This window comes from Belonocnema kinseyi, chromosome 5 (genome assembly GCF_010883055.1).
Source record: "Belonocnema kinseyi isolate 2016_QV_RU_SX_M_011 chromosome 5, B_treatae_v1, whole genome shotgun sequence".
NCBI classification, from domain to species: Eukaryota; Metazoa; Arthropoda; class Insecta; order Hymenoptera; family Cynipidae; genus Belonocnema; species Belonocnema kinseyi.
The window spans coordinates 65,051,938-65,068,800 of NC_046661.1; the positions used below are offsets into that span (position 1 = coordinate 65,051,938).

General features: G+C 30.0%; 1 long non-coding RNA gene across 2 annotated transcripts in view; it reads left to right on the forward strand.

The window, feature by feature from the left end:
* LOC117173181 overlaps nt 1–14,746 on the forward strand; it is a 21,135-nt gene extending 6,389 nt beyond the window's left edge. Inside the window, exons 1-3 of one of the 2 annotated variants that reach the window (XR_004467137.1) lie at nt 9,735–9,937; nt 11,987–12,196; nt 14,201–14,746. This is a non-coding gene — a long non-coding RNA (uncharacterized LOC117173181). Of the gene's footprint in view, nt 1–9,734; nt 9,938–11,986; nt 12,197–14,200 lie in introns of those variants that run through there. The other variant, XR_004467136.1, reaches the window with a different exon arrangement.
* Nucleotides 14,747–16,863: the final 2,117 nt, after the last annotated feature.

Here is a 16,863-nt window from a genome sequence, read left to right on the forward strand (position 1 = left end):
TCATATTCTATATCTATTTGAATATGCGCGCGGATAACTACTAAAGATTGACTACACCTGTTCATTCAATTACGACACGTGACGGTCCAGTACGTCACAATAATATCTTTGGTGAGGATAACTGGATAGGGCTAAATCAAAGATATTGGGTATGTTCCGATTTGAGCAGTTGAGAGTTATTTAAAGTTTCAAAGTTGGCAATGCCAATGTATAAGCATAGGCTTCCGGTGCGCAATGATGCCTATGCTTATACATGGCATAGCCAACTTTGAAACTTTAAAAAACTCTCATATACTCAAATCGGAACATACACATTATAAACGTAGATGCGGTGCGGGCTTAGTTACCCGCGGTAAATATAGACGGCGCGTCCGGCGAAAATTGCCAGTTCCCCTCTACCCACCGCAACCCGTAGATAGCACCAGAATCTCAGTAGGCCCCTCGATGCGCACTTATGGCAACTTAGCTCGGACATGAACCATTTAAATTGAAAGTAAATTCCCAATTAAAAAATTTGTTACATTTATAACTTTCCAAAACACGGGTATCTTTATTAAATGCCAGAGATAAAAGGCCATGAATATTTTTTATTTCGTTTTCATATATTTGTATCTAATTTTAAAATTATTTCTTCTAATTTATATTATTTTATAAGCTTTAATTTTTTTACTCTATAAAATTATATTTGTGTTCAAGCTGATAAAACTTTTAGTGCAATATCTATATATAGTTCTTTGATATTATTTAGTATTTATTTTTATTGTTGTGGTCTGCAATTTCTATGGATTTTTTATACTATTCGTTTAACCAAGTTCTCGTATGTATTTTCCAATTTCTTCATTATTATATATTCTAACATTTTTATGAAAATTTAATGATAATTCCAAGTGGCAGGAAAATGGTTCTTTCGGTTTTTAAATATTAAGGCGGCAGTTCTAAGCCAGATTACGTTTCGCATTCACAACAAAAATTAGACGAACAGAATTTCACTGGCACATTCATAAAATATATCACGTTCCATAAAATATATTTTAAAATAAACTGTAAAATATTATAATTAATACAGCTTACTTGAAATATTTACGTAAGTTATATGGGATAAAATTTAAAATACAAATGATATAAATATTATTCAAATTATTTTTGAAGTTTTTTTCAGAACTTTTAAATATCTTTTTAGTGATTTCCATTTTTATCGTAAATTTTTGGTAAAATTCGAAAAAATTGCCTCAAAATCTTCCAGATTATTTTTTTACAATTTTATCAATCTGTTAAAATGTTTTGAAATATTTTTAGGATTGAAAAATCCCGAATAATAAAATTCTCAACACTGTAAACTTCCTGAAATTATACAATGTCGAAATCTGAAAATCCCGAATTTAAAAATTCCAGCATAATAAAATTCTGGACAGTTTACAATATTATTGAACTTGAAAATTTCCGAATAATAAAATTCCAGGCCGAATGCTGTCCAATTATAAAAGATACAAATTAGAAAATTCCCAAATTGTAGCAATTGAGAAAATAATGTTTTAATCAATATTACTTATTTATTAAAAATACAATAATCAAATATTTTATTTATAGAAACTCTGTTTAATGTTCAATTTTTTAAATTATTGTTTTAATTTAAAATAAAAATAATCGTATACAAATGTTATGCAAAAATAAATTTAAAAACACGTGCGCTTGAAACAAAACAAAATTTGTGAGATTCAATTCAGCACTGATTTAGCGCGAATTTTATTTATTATTTTTTTAAATTAATTATTTTATTTTTGCGAACTTTTTTGTAAGTTAAAAAGCATACAATGCACTTTTTCAACAACAAAATTCAGTCGGGAATTCTCAAATTCAGTAATATTATAAATTGTCCAGAATTTCAGAAATTTTTACAGTGATGGGAATTTTATTTTTCGGAAGAAGCAACTGAAAAATACCGAAAAATAAAATTCCCGACACTGTAAAATTCGTGAATTGCAAAATTCCTGAATAATAAAATTCCGGAAATTATAAAAACGCCGAAATATAAAACTCTCGAATTGAAAAATTCACGAAAAATAAAATTCCCGACAGTAAGATATTACCGAATTCGAAAATTCCCCACAGAAAATTGCTGAATTATAAAATATCCAAACTAGAAAATTCCTGAATTCAAACAATAGAAAAAATAGTTATTCATTCAATATTATTTATTTATGGAAAGTACAATCATATAATACTTTTATCAAACACATTTTTTTTAAATGTTTAAAGTTTAAAAAATTATGATTTGAAATTAAAAAAACAATGATTAAAAAAATATGTATATTTCTGCGTGAAAAATTTTGTTTGATAATGTACATAGCATTTAAAAAAATTAAACAATTATTATTCTTTTAAATTCAAAGAATAATTTAATAAAATTATTTAATTATTGTATTTTTAAGAAACAAATAATATTGATCGAAAACTCTTTTCTTCATGTTTAAATTAGGGAACTTTATAATTCGGGGACTTTTTACTTTGGACATTTTCTGTAGGAAATTTTTCAATTCGGTCGTCGGAGATTTCTTTTTTGGTGATTTTTCATTCATCGCTTTCCGAATTTTTTCACTCGTCCCATATTTGTATACCTTCTCTTAAAATGATGTCATTTTTCAAAATAAAAAGTCGACATTTAATTTTGAAATCATCAAATGTATTCATTTTTTTAAAAATTATTTTGAAATTTTTTAAAATGATTTTTTTAAATTTTCGGAACTTTTAATTATCTTTTAAACGGATTCCAATTTTTTCTAACATTTTTGTAAAATCCTGCACACAAAATTGTTTCAAGAGCTTCCAGATTTTTTTCCAATTTTGTAAATATTTTGAAATGTTTTGGAATATTTTTAAACATTCTCTTTGAGTTATGGACTTTTTCGAAATAAAAAATCATTTTAAATCTTCCTAGAAATCTTAAAAAAAATTTTTTAACCTTTCAAAATTCTATAACTCAATTTTTTCCTTTAAGAGCATGTGATACTTAGAAAATTGTCGACTTTACCAGTTTTAGATTCCCCCGGCTTTTTTTCTAGAATAATAAATATTTTGTCTTAAAAATTTGGGAAATGATAGCGAACATGCTAACGGACGTCCCCGAACACTTTTTTTGTAGGTTAATTCAAAAAAGTTTTAATTTAGCAAAATGTAATTAATTTACATAGCGCTTAGGAAATAGTATCGATTTTTTCAGTGTTAGTTTCCCCCGGCTTTTTTCTTAGGATAAGAAATATTTTGCCTTCAGAATCTGGGAAATGATAGCGAACATGTTAACGGAAGTCCCCATACACTTTTTTTGTGTTTTTTTATCAAAAAATTTTTGATATTGCTAACAACGTGCGTGTATATTTCGAGGTTATGTGTGTTACAATTCACCCGAGCGTTACTTCCAATCTACACAACATTTTTGGCCGAAAACTTTGGACTTACAAATAAACATAGTAACAAATCTCCCGGAACTAACCTTGTTTGCAGGCCATCAAAAAAGTTTATTTCATAAATAATTTCCAGATTATCGAAAAGGCAGAGGATGTAAAACGACGCAACCTCAAAATAATGCATATGTATAAAATTATTATTTAGCACAATAAATTTTTTTGTTATTATCCCTCAAAAAAGAGTCCGGGGACGTCCGTTATGATATTTTATAGCATCTCCGAATTCAGTTTTTACAAATTTTCATTTTTGTGGAAAAAAAGCCGGGGAAACTGTAAGTATCACATGGCCTTAATTTAAAACATTCAGAAACCTACAGCTTATTCGATTTTTTTCTGAATTAAATATTTTTCAACTATTCTTTAAAAATCAAAACAAAATACTTTTACTTTCAAATTACAAATAAAAAAGTAGAAAAGTTATAATTATAACATTGAAAGTTTAAATTCATCGGTCTGAAATGGTGACAATTCATTTTTTACTTGTTTGCTATTGAAAATTGTTGTTTTTTGTTCAATTTCCAATTTGAATATGTTAAAAATGGAATATTTTATACTGAAATAATACTTCAATAAGATTTTGAAATTGAATAAAAGTGTTTATTTAAGAATCTATTAATTTGAAGTGATTTTTAAATTGAACATTGTTTATGAAGACTCAATCGAATGTTTACACTTGTGTAACTATTTTCAATTTTTTACTACGTTCAATTTTTAAATTCACTTTCTTTTCCCGATTTTTCCTGGTCGCTAGTCTGGCTCAATTTAGAACAACTTTTTTTTAATAATAATTTTTCGGTTCTAACTTGCGGGACAATCATTTTATTCTTTAGGAGATTTTCTACAAATCTCGTTGATGATTTTTTTAATTTAAGAAATGTATGTAAAAATTATAATATTTTTCTTTTTCTTTAATAAAATTGTTGCAATGAAAGCGTTTCGAAAAGTTTTTTTTAATCTTTCGGGGAATAAAATGAATATTTATAGGTCGACCACTTTGTTTTCTTTACAAAATTTGGCTTACGTCTAATTTTATCCAGTTGTTTTGACTATAGTACAATTCAAGTTTGTATCTTTGGGTGAAGAAATCCGTTCTATAGTTTGTCAAATATTCTTTATAAATCAATATTTTGCACAGAAAATTACCCTGAGTGACCTTGAAATATGAATTTATAAACGTGAAAAACCCAGGTTTCAATGTTTTCTACGAAAAACACAATCAATGAATGACATAACGAAAAGCGGAAACAATAAGAGCCAATTTATCCATGAACAAGCACTTTGAACAAAACTGACCTTGAGCGAACATTTAATATATATTTTTTAAAGTTAACAAAAATCAGGCTTTATTTTCTTTAAAAAAAAGAATAATTTGTGGGGGTGACAAATTATCAAAAAAATAAATTAATAAAACTTGAAAAAGCATGCTCTTAAATAGCTTTTTAAACTAAAACTTTGTTGAGTTCTTTCAGACACTTCTAATTTTTAATAGTCCTATTTTCAAATTTATCTGAAGTTATACGATTTTAATTGTTCTAAAATAATGATTCAAGTATTAAAAGATGTTCATTTCTCATCCTGTAACTTTATACGATTTTACTTTCTAACTAAATAATTTGAAATGTTTCAATCTGAAATTATCGAACAATTTCAATTCAATAATTCTTACATATTTAAATACCTTTATATTTGGATTTATTCAATATACTGAAGACTACAAATTTAAAATGTCTTAACTATAAAGACTTTATATATTTTTGGAATTGCTGCTCTCTAGACTAAATAGCATTTATTCTTTTATTAAGAAATTGTAACCAAAAGTTAAAAAAAAAGTTTTTAAACGAGTTTTGCAAAGCTTATAAACAGGTCAGAGGATTTAATGGTTTAATATATGTATATAATAGAACCGCTTCAAATTTGAAATAAGTCTACTTTTTCACGTTTGACCTACAATTATTCAATTATGAAAGTTATAAATTACAATTGTGAGAAATAAAAAATAAATTTTAATGAATTTATATTTAAAACCAAATAAATTTGCATACTTCACTATGAATGCAGCTGAATACATTGAATTTAAACTTTTTACATTTTTACGTTGGATTGGCATCTTAAAAGAGTGTATAATTAGTTTTTAAATTAGTTTTTAAATTTTCGGAAGTTTTCCTTTTTTACTACCTAGAGGTAAAAAAAGTCTCTTCAATTTTTCTGGATTTTTATCATTAATTTTCTGAGAGATATTCCTATTTAATTTACCCCCGTTTATCAGTGACTGAAATACATTACGAAAAAATCGCCAAGACCCAAGGATCAAAATTTTATAGACTTTTTTAAAAATAAATACTGTAGTAAGACCAGGCGCACACCCACAATGGTAGTGAAACGGCGACCCCCCCCCCCCCCCCCCCCCCCCCCCCCCCAGGACGCCTGAAATAAATGAAAAAATAAAAATCCCGATTATGTAAAACTCTCTCTGTTTCGAATAATAAAATTCCAAAACTAAAAAATTCTCGAACAGTTTATAATTTTACCGAATTTGAAAATTTCCAAATAATAAAATTCCCTATATAAAATTGTTTCTTAATCAATATTATTTATTTATTAGAATTACGATAATAAAATATTTTTATCGAATGAATTTTTGTTTAATATTTAGTGTTAAAAAATTATTTAAAATTAAAATAATTCTACAAAAAAAAGTATAGAAAAATTTATATAAAAACACATCTGCCTTAAACGGAAGAAAAATGCTCTAAATTTTCCTCGAAGATGATAACATTTTCCAAACAAATTTTGAAGGATTTAAATCAGCACTAATTTATCTCAAAGTTCCTTTTTAATTTTTTTAATTAACAATTCGATTTTTCGGAAGATTTTTGTAATTTAAAAAAATACCATGTATATTTTGAACTAAAATATCTCATCCAGAAATATCTTTGTTTTTTTCAATTATTGTTATTTTAAATTTTTCAATTATTGTTATTTTAAATTCAAACAATAATTTTCAAAAACTTTAAACGTTAAAAAAGTTGTTTCTTTGGTGTGAATATTTGATTGTTCCAATGAAAAAATAAATAAAAAAATGTATGAAGTACACATTTTTTAGCATTGGTTTATCTCGAAATTTCTTTTTAGTTTTTTTTTAATTAAAAAATTATATTTTTCCAGAAAAAATTTTTTATAATTTTTTAAAAAGACTATGTCCAGAAAACCTGGCTCAAGCTTCAGGTTTGAAAAAATTGAGCGATACATGTAAAACTTTTCTAACCTCAAAAAATATTTCTACTGCTTTACCGTCATATTTTACGAAGACTGAGAAAACAAGAATTCGGCTTCGTCGTACGGTGAGGGCAGCACCTCGATAGGGCAGAAAAGGTGATGTCCTATATATATAGTTCCCCCACTCTGACACCGTGTACCGCATCTACGTTTATAATATCTTTGGATACTAGTTTTGGCTACTCCCAGTTTTACATAATATGATTATTTATACTAATTTTTTCTCTTGTAAACCCCCTTCAATTATTTAACTATTTTTTTATTGGCGTAATTTACTCCATTTCCTTAGTGAGTGTGCACCTTTTATTAGATGAGGCCAAAATTATTCGTTAACAATAACCTAACCTCCATCTGTCACTGACGTATTATACGTAAAAAATGTATTATACATAAAAACCTGTAAAAAACGTAATAAACGTAATAAAGATGGTGGACTCGGATAGAGCATAATATAACCTCACTTTTTTGAATTATGCTTATGTGTACCGACTTACATTGTTGCTGTTTATCAGAACTTCATTTGACATCAAAATATCACCAAGAATATCAAAACTGACACCACTCATTTTAGAATTATTATTTTGACTGCTTTCATATAATTGCATCAGGTTTTCTTCTAATACGTTCATAATTATAACGCACTTTTTTCTGAAAAAAAGTTTTGAAATCAGGGAAAATCCTTTGATGATTTGTTTGTTTATTTTTAATATATTTTCAGTTCGGATGGTTTGAAAATTTACCTGTGGTTTCATAATCTTTCTTCAGCCATATTCGATAATACGAGGTTGCATCCCTGACAAAACGCAACATTTTTACTATTGTTTTTAAAGAATGGATAATTCTTCCCAACATGGATTCCTCGTTCTGCCGCCTCTATTCATTGTCGAAGTTGTAGAACAATAAATTTTTTCATTTACTTTAAATTTCATGCATGCAACATAATATCGCATACCGCTACCGGCGCTATTTTAAAGTTATGGAACGAAATGTGAGAATGTCGATACCATCTTGAAAACGTATATTACGTTTTGTAAAAAACTGAAGACGTAATATACGCACGTAAATGACGTAAAAAACCTCATGTAATTTACCTAAGGTATATTACGTCCATAACCCTGCCGAAAGCAGGAATCAATTTAAAAATACCAAGAAGGGAAATTAAAAGGCAGTGTATAGATTCCGGTGCCGGGCGCTAAGTTCGTATCCGGTAGATTGCTCTGATCACTTGCACGGAAGAGGGTGGGGTCTGCTGGACAGCAGCATCAAATACGGCATTTGACTTAAAGTTTCTTCCCGGTAAGAAGCTTTGGATTAAAAGGTATTAAAATTTTTGAATCCCTAGGAATGCTGTTTCTGTCCTTCGTTTTTAAATCCTCATTGGGCAGCGAAAATAATAAGATTCCAATCCCTTTTAAAGCCGATCGGAGCTGTCAGACGTAACCTCAAAAAAATTAAAAACACAATTTTCGTTTGAAGTATTAAAACGCGCTTCAAAATCATGACATTTGCAAAATCTGTAAGGATTGTATAAAAGAATATAACTCTTTATCATGAAATATTCGTTTTGTTCAAATATGATCAATTACAAAAATATAAAGTCATGGTAAAAAATTTCAAATAATTATTTTTCACCAGAAACTTCTGTATGGAAACTAATCCTGATATCGTAAAATGACAAAACCTTTGTTTCAAAAAGCTTTTTATTTCATTATTTTTCGAAAAACAATAAATAAAAGTATCGAAATTTGCAAAATTAAAAGGGATTAAATTTTTTCTATTTTTTGGTTTCTTTGTGGTGTTCAGAAAAATATTGTCGGCCCTAAGTACAGAAAGGGATTCAATTTAAGAGATAACTTCAACTGCTGTGAAATTCAAAACAGGAGGACAAAAACGGGATCCAGAAGTATTCAATATTTCTCACGTTCTTACTGGATGAGTGCAATTTTTTAATACTTTTTAATGCAAGCCTTCTTACCGGGTTATTTTCCTGAGACGTGCATGAGGCATATTCTCAAAGTGAAGTACATATATCATTTGGAAGGAGAATATGAGTTTAACTTTTATCACACATTTGAATTTGGAATTGTTTATTGAAAATGGGTTATTTGGTGTTTCCTGTTCTATATTTCCTTTTACATTTACTTGATCTTTCTCTTATCACTAAGAAGACAAGGCATAACCTCAAAGTTTAATTTGAAAGGAGAATAAAAATTTAACTTTTTTCACACACTTGAATATTTAATTGTTTATTGAAAATGGGTTATTTGATGTTTTCTATTTTATCTTTCCTTATAAATTTACTTTATCATTGTTTGATTACTAAGAAAATTTTGATATAGTTCTATTTGTGGAAGTTATTTCCAGTTATTACCATAGAAGTGTATAAATTATTGATAAGTATCAAGAATTGTATTCATTGTAGAGAATATTTCTAGCAATACGGTGAGCCACGTCGATGATAAACAATAAATTTAAAATTATAATTGTTGTCGACCACGAATAAAATTGATAAACACTAAGTACACTCTTTTATTTTGGCATGTAATTTTCATTTTATACGGGGAGAAGGAATATTAAAGTATTTTTTGAAAAATGTACTTCGAATAAAGTTTATTCAATCATGCGTCGAGAAACATCTGATCACCTTAATGACAAGTTTTTTATTTAGATTGGAATGTGGCACTTTTTCGGCTCTTAATTCCAATTCTTCCCTCAATTAATTTATCTTTCATAACAGCTGTCTGCACAATCGATGCGTCTTCCTAAACCCCAGTAACACCGCATATTCCCTCAATATTTCTACCATATTTCTTGCAATATCCGCAATATTACAGTAAATATGCAGAAAAAGGACATAGAGACATTTCCTCAATATTTCTACCATATTTCCTGTAATATTGCGGATATTGCAGGAAATATGGTAGAAATATTGAGGGAATATGCGGTGTTACTAGAGAACGAGTATGCCGTACTCGATGCTGCTGTCCGTCAGATTCCGCCCACTGTCGTGCAACCAATCAGAGCAATCTACCGGATACGAAACTCGCGCCCGGCACCGGACATCTATACACTGCCAAAATAAAAAGAGCAAAAGGAAAATTTAATGGTACTCCCAATGAAATTGGTTGAGTCAAGAAGAGCAACATATGCAAGACAATTCGTCTTTTACATAGTAAGAATTCCTAAAACGAATCCAAAAGGTAAGTGGTTTAATTTTATTGCTACATTAAACCCTCATTACAAATTTAACGTGTCATAATCAGTGTAAAAAATTTATCTCTATACTTTAAGATGATTTACTTAACCCTTCAATTTCATTAATATGTTGAAATAAAGTACCTTTATTAAAAGGTTCGTTCCTTTTAAAATCTCTAAATTGTATGTTCAATTCCAACAGTAAAATCATAACCTTCCCAATACAGTTCTAAATTGAATTGGAATCAAGGCAGATGTAAATCACGAGCATGAGTATTTTGATTTTATTTACCAAAAGGTCTTTCATTTATTGTTATTTTCAGTGAATTCACTATTCACTGTGATTCTTTACTAACCGGTATTAATTAATAATAAATGAGCAAGGGATATATAGTTGCTGATGAGTTTGATACTTTGACAACTCAAACAGAACATAACCTGCAAATATATATGCTTTTCTCCCTGTTTTAAGACATTCAACATTGTTTAAAAATTATGGTTCAGAAAAATGAATGATACAATTTATCATTGTATAATCATGTGGTGTCTAATCATTTTTATAGAACACCGTTAATTTATATGACTTACAAATTCCAAATTATTTGAAGTTTCTAAAAATAGTTTAAATTCATTTTAGTGCTGATATACTAATAAATATTTATTCTAATTTATTCTAAGACCGCAATCAAAATATTTATCCATTCAAGAAATTAATATTTAAAAGGAAAGAATTATTTATTATAACTAATTATTATGATATTCATCAGACGTATATCAAATTTAAAACCTGCAAAAGGAATAATTATCAGCAAAAATAGCTTAAATTACATTGCAGTTAATATTTTATCCAATTGTTGTTACCTAACTATTATTTATCATTAAGTAAGAAAACGATTAATATTTATATTATTTATTTAACTTAAACCATCAATCTAATATATCTGCTAAATTTATAAAATTATAAGAATTGATTTGAGAACGAAGTTCTTTATCGCGGGTTGGTGCTGGGGAGCTAGCCTGGAAATTTGAAACGTCACGCGAAACCGAGCGACACACGGTCCGTCACACGGATCCCCACCACATGACTCCTCTCCTTCTATCAACTCGTTCCCTCGCTACCGCGATCTATCTCGCACCGAAAGGAATTTCGTTCTAAACGCGTGTCCCACGATACGGTCCCATTTTTTATTAATATTTACACTTAAATTTGAATATGAGAATTTAATAATTATAGATTTTAATTTTAACTATTTTTACCCTTAAAATAAAATATTCAGATTAAATATTAACCGTAAATAATTTACCCATACTTTCCCTGTCAGGATCAAAATTACATAAAGGAAAATTCTGATTTTAGAATATAACTTGGAGATATCGTCTAGTTTACGCTTGTAGATTACTGCTCTTATTATTTCTACACTATTTCCTATTATATCCACAAAACGGATAATAACTCCATTTTTCACACACATGGTTGCAGCCTTTCTTTTTATAAACAATTCCATTCATTCATTCGTACATTTTACGATTCCTAGAGTTGGTCCCGCCAAAAAAATTTTCAAACAATTTCAGCGATCCAATCTTTACTAATTAAATGGCCTGACAAAAATATAAATTATTTCCTATTTTATCATCTTACTATTCACCAGTCACCTCCCCCTTTTAAAATAAAGGACAATTTTTTTAGAAAAAAACAATTTTCCTCTTATTTCTAAAATTGTAATTATTATTCACCTGCGGGATGAGCCGCTAATTTTAATTTATCCGGAAGAACAATTTTCGATTTATTGGGTCCCACCCTAATTTGAGAATTTCTAGTCCCTAATAATTTTTAAATCACAAAAGGGCCATCGAAAATTGGATAAAATTTTTTATCATAACGATTTTTCCTTTTTAGATAAACAGGTGATCCTACTCTAAAATCTTTAGTATTTGCCTTCAGATCGTATTATTTCTTAGACCTTTCTGCATGTTGAAGCCGCTCACTTGCTTTAGATTGTATGTTGTCTAATTTTAGGAAAAGCTCATGCAAATATTCAATATACATTTTTCAGGTGGTTTCTAGTCGAAACCAGTGGGAAACACCGCTTCTCTACCAAATACTAATGTGTAATGGGCAAAACCAGTACCTTCATGGACAGCCGTATTATAAGAAAAACGGCAAATTGAAGCCATTCATCCCAATTGTGTGGACCATCAAAATGACACAAATACTCAATCAAAGTGTGATGACTACGTTCGAATGATCCAAGACTTTGAGGATGGTAAGCAACAGATTGAATTTTTTTTATTTTAAATATTTCACAAAAATGTTGCATAACATTACTTGTTAAGTTAGTTCCTTGGTACGACTGTATTATTTGTGGGCAACCGTATCGCGATATAAAATTCTCAGCTACCGCTTGAGCGACAGTTACCGAACCTATTCATTTTAATTGAATTGCATCTCAATACTTTGTAAATACACACTCAATCGTTAGAATGTACTGATTTCCTCGAGGTGTTACCGGGAGTGGACCAACAAGGTCAATTTGAATTTTTTCAAATGATTCTTTCGACGTATCCGTAATTACCATAGGCATGTGCGTACCTTTCCTTATTACTTTGTTTCGCATGCAATTTTTACAGCACCTCAATACTTTTCCACATCAGATTTCATATTTTCCCAATAATATTTTGATCCAACACGCGAATAGGTCTCGGAAACCCCCTTATGACCCCCTGCTTCAGATTCATGATATTCTCTTATTATCTCATCACGCTGATGAATGGAAGGAATAATTATTTCTTCTGAACAAATGACTATATGAATCCCTGAATCTTTAAAATGTAGTAAAAAAAAATTTGTTTCACTGTAAACCATGTCACAGTTCTCGCGAGTCCAAAGATTCTTCTTTAATTATATTTACACTTGACCCAGTATCAATTAAAATTGTTTCTTTACCTGTAGCTAAGAAAAAATGCTCTAAAATGATCATGGGCATTAAACCGAGTTCTTCTGTTAATTTAAGTTTTGGAAAACTCGTTTATAACCGAATTCTGCTTTAGGATCGCTGAGCCTCCGTTTGAACGACCCGGTTTCAGGTTTAAATAGTCATCTCGCTCGCGCTTTAAATTTCCCTTTTCTACACCATGCCTCTTTTTAATCTGACAATTTTTAATATTATGACCTTTAAGATTGCAATAGTAACATTCACCTCTCTCTTCCTCTTTTACATTATTTACTACTCGAGCACAATCTATTTTCATATGTCCATACTCTTTACATTGGAAAGATTTAACATGTTCCCACTTAAAATTATTGCTATTTTCCCAGGGTTTCTTATCCTGAATATCCGTAATTTTCTTTCGCTCGCCATTTTCAAATTTTTCTGATATGCCCTTGTCCCTAATAGGATCATGGATCCTGTTCCAACTTTTCCACTGGAGATTCGCCAGTGCAATAGCCTTTTCCAATGTACTTAATTCTTTATCCTGAATTTAAGACTAAACATCTTTGTCTAATCCCCTTTATAAATTTCCCACACTTATTACTCGGTATGCCTCGCAGGTTCTTAATGTCTTTTCAATTGGAGTATTTTCCATTATTTGATTTGTTAGTTTATTTAATATTTGACTAACCCGGGCTTCATACTCGGGTATTGATACCCCGGTTATTCTTTTCAACTTTTGTCAGATCTTGTAATAACTGACTTGCGTCTTCTTAAGGCGAGTAAATTTGTTCCAAGGTTTTTAAAATTTCTTCCAAAGTTATTCATACCCTATCGAGAATGTGAACGCGAGCTTACCCAATTATTTTGGTTTTAATTAACATTGTTAAATACGGATTTTCCTGGGAACTAACCATTAAAGCTGATATTCGACAATGTTGGGCATTTTCTTATCAATTTCAGAATTCAAAGTGTATTTATCAATTTGTACTTAATACCTACAGATGAATTAATTTAAATTGGACCAAAATAATATTACCTTAATTTTAATTAACCAGTAATTTAAATAATTATATTTATATTCTCACGTAATTAAAAGATTATAAGACTTTTTTCATATATTTCTACAATAAATTAAACTATGAATAAAATTAAATAAATCTAAAATTCCAGCCTTGATATCCAAAACTTATTTAACAGTGATTATAATAGTGTAATGTTCTTTTTCTTCTCGCTTACAATTTGTTGATTGTAATCAATTTACCACATCGATGGCTATTGCTGCCAGCTGTCCGGTTGACCGTACACTAAACTCACTCAATTTTTCTGTTGTTTCAGAATAAGGGAGAGAATTTGCTTCACTATCACGAGCGAGTGGCTACGCTTCTTCAGTTCTGGTCTTCAAAATTCAAAAGTGTTCTTTTGCTGACAAGACTAGTCCAAACGCCGGAGTCCAAAATGATTCAAGGTCCTGATTCTGCGTTGCCGTAACCTTCTTGTGGGCCGGTCCTTTGTTGACACAACCCTTCCCGGGCGGGTCCCTCGTTGCCGTAACCCTTCCCGGGCCCGGTGACTGCTTCCTATTTGAGCCTTGGCTGAACCTCTCTCAGTCACTTTCGCTGACGGGTACTGGGCCTTCAATGTAGTCGCCCCAGGATTATCCGCCAATACTCAAAACCAAATAAGGCGCTCGAAAATTTGAGAACTGAAATTCCCAAGGTTTTAAAAAAACTGACCGCAAGGTGCAGCAATCCCACCACTGTCACCAATTCTTATGTCCCGATTCCGCTTGTGCCGATCCAGTTCCACTAGTTCCATCGATGATTGGACGAAATTTCCAGGTGTTCCGTTGCTGCCTTTTATTGGCTTAAAAGTCCATTACCTTGTAAGTTATGTCTCACGAAATTTGAATGAATAAAATAACACTGATACCAGAAAGTTAACTGATAATAGTTATTTATTTAATTTAGCACATTTAATACTCAAGCAGTTATAAAATTAATTGATTAACGAAAAATCGCGACGAAATTGTTATTCTAATCATATCTGGTTTAATGCTCTGAAAGCTTTGTTCTGCTGTTTTCCAGTGAGCGCGCCTATATTTATAATCTTAATTCTAGTGACGCAGGAAGGGTTCACACTGCAATGTCATCATTTTTATCCAATAACATTATTAGTTTCATCCCGGCTTACTCATGGGTTGCATCAAGTGATTCAACCTTACATACTTACTTATCACTTCTTCGGCGCCTTTGTGTAGCGTCTTAATCTCTAATAGAAGTTTCTATTTCCTATGACTAATAACTATCGCTAATCTATCTATGAGAGAGAGAGAGAGAGAGAGAGAGAAAGAGTAATTAGAAGAATGCGTTCCCCCCATTGCACCATTATATGAAACACATTTCAATAATGATTCACAAAATGCATTTACCAATTTATTAATAGCTAACTAAGTTCCCCTTTATATTGAATAATAAAATGTGTTTGCCAATTTTATTAATAGCTAACGAAGTTCCCTTTTTACATTAAATAATTATATTAGTGATCAAATTAATGTTTGATCTCATTAATTCCTATTTATGATTGATGAAACTTATTGTTTATCATTATTCATGACTTCATGATTAGTCAGTCATCTCTCCTGTACAAGGAATTCAAATTTGAATTCCTTTCCACCTAAAGATGGCGTCGCCTAACTTCCGGAAAATAGCACGACATCACATTGGTCAATCAACAGCCAGCACTATATAAAACCGTTCCTTATGGCGGGAAGTTTTGAATGTAAAAATTAATTTAAAAAGATTAAATCATAATTTGAAATGATAAATCAAAGTATTTGGAATAAATTTGTATTTATCATTGACAAAAAATTATTTACAACATAATTAAGAATTATCATTGCTGTATATTGTATATAGCAGACGTAATCGCCAATTCGGTTTGTGAAGTTTGAGGGCGTTGTTCGAGTCATTCCAATACAAATGTTTTATTTATTAATTTAATGTGATTGAAAAGTCTAGAACGTAAATAATATCAACATTAATAATGTTGTATTGTACTTTGTAACGTACGAATTTTCATATACAAATTTCTAAAGAAACATTGCCAATGCAATAAGTATGTAACCTCTAATTTAACCTCAAAGTTTACATACACTTCGAAGATATATCTTTTTGTCCACCTTAAAAAATGATTTTCCATAATAATAGTACAAATATAATACGATTTTATAAAGTTAAATAATAGTAAGAGTACTCTATCAATGTCTAATAAGAAACAACTTGTTTTAATGCAGGTTCCACGGTTGTTATGGATTACTAATTCGGCCGAGTAAGTCTAATTTATAAAATTTAAATAAAAAATAATAAATCACTGTATTTATATTCAAGATCACCGTTTAAATTGTTGAAATTCGGATTATACGTTAAAATTTCCATTAGAAACTCATGGAGTAATCAAAATACTTTTTTTTGCAGAGTTAAAAATTTTTAAAAATGTCATTAACTCTGCTGAAGGTGACTTCAAGTGCATCCATAATTGCTCAAACAGTATGTTGCACACGAAGTTTAAAAATAAAATTCCCTCTCACTTGCTCGCAGCGTTGTTATCTGAAGTTTCCACTGCGTGGCGCTAGCATCCAGACCATATTCTTAAAGTTACTGACGGAACGCTTATTAACTACTATCAAAAGAAGATGCACTTGAAGCCGACTTCGGCCCATGTAAATGACAGGTATTTTATTTTATTTTTTTAGTTTCTAACGCTGCTAGAAAAAGTAATGCGATTAATTCGTGAGTTTCTAATGCAAAATTTAACGTAGAATCCGAATTTCAACAATTTAAATGTTAATCTTTCTGGTTTTTTGAGTTTTTTAAGAAGGAACCGAAGGGGGAATCAGCAGGGTTTTTAAGGGTACTTTGTAGGGGCTCCTTTCGGCTCCTTCGGTCTGCCAGGGTGATCATACAGTCTGTCAAGTTAAAGCGTGGGTGGCTTTACTCGCA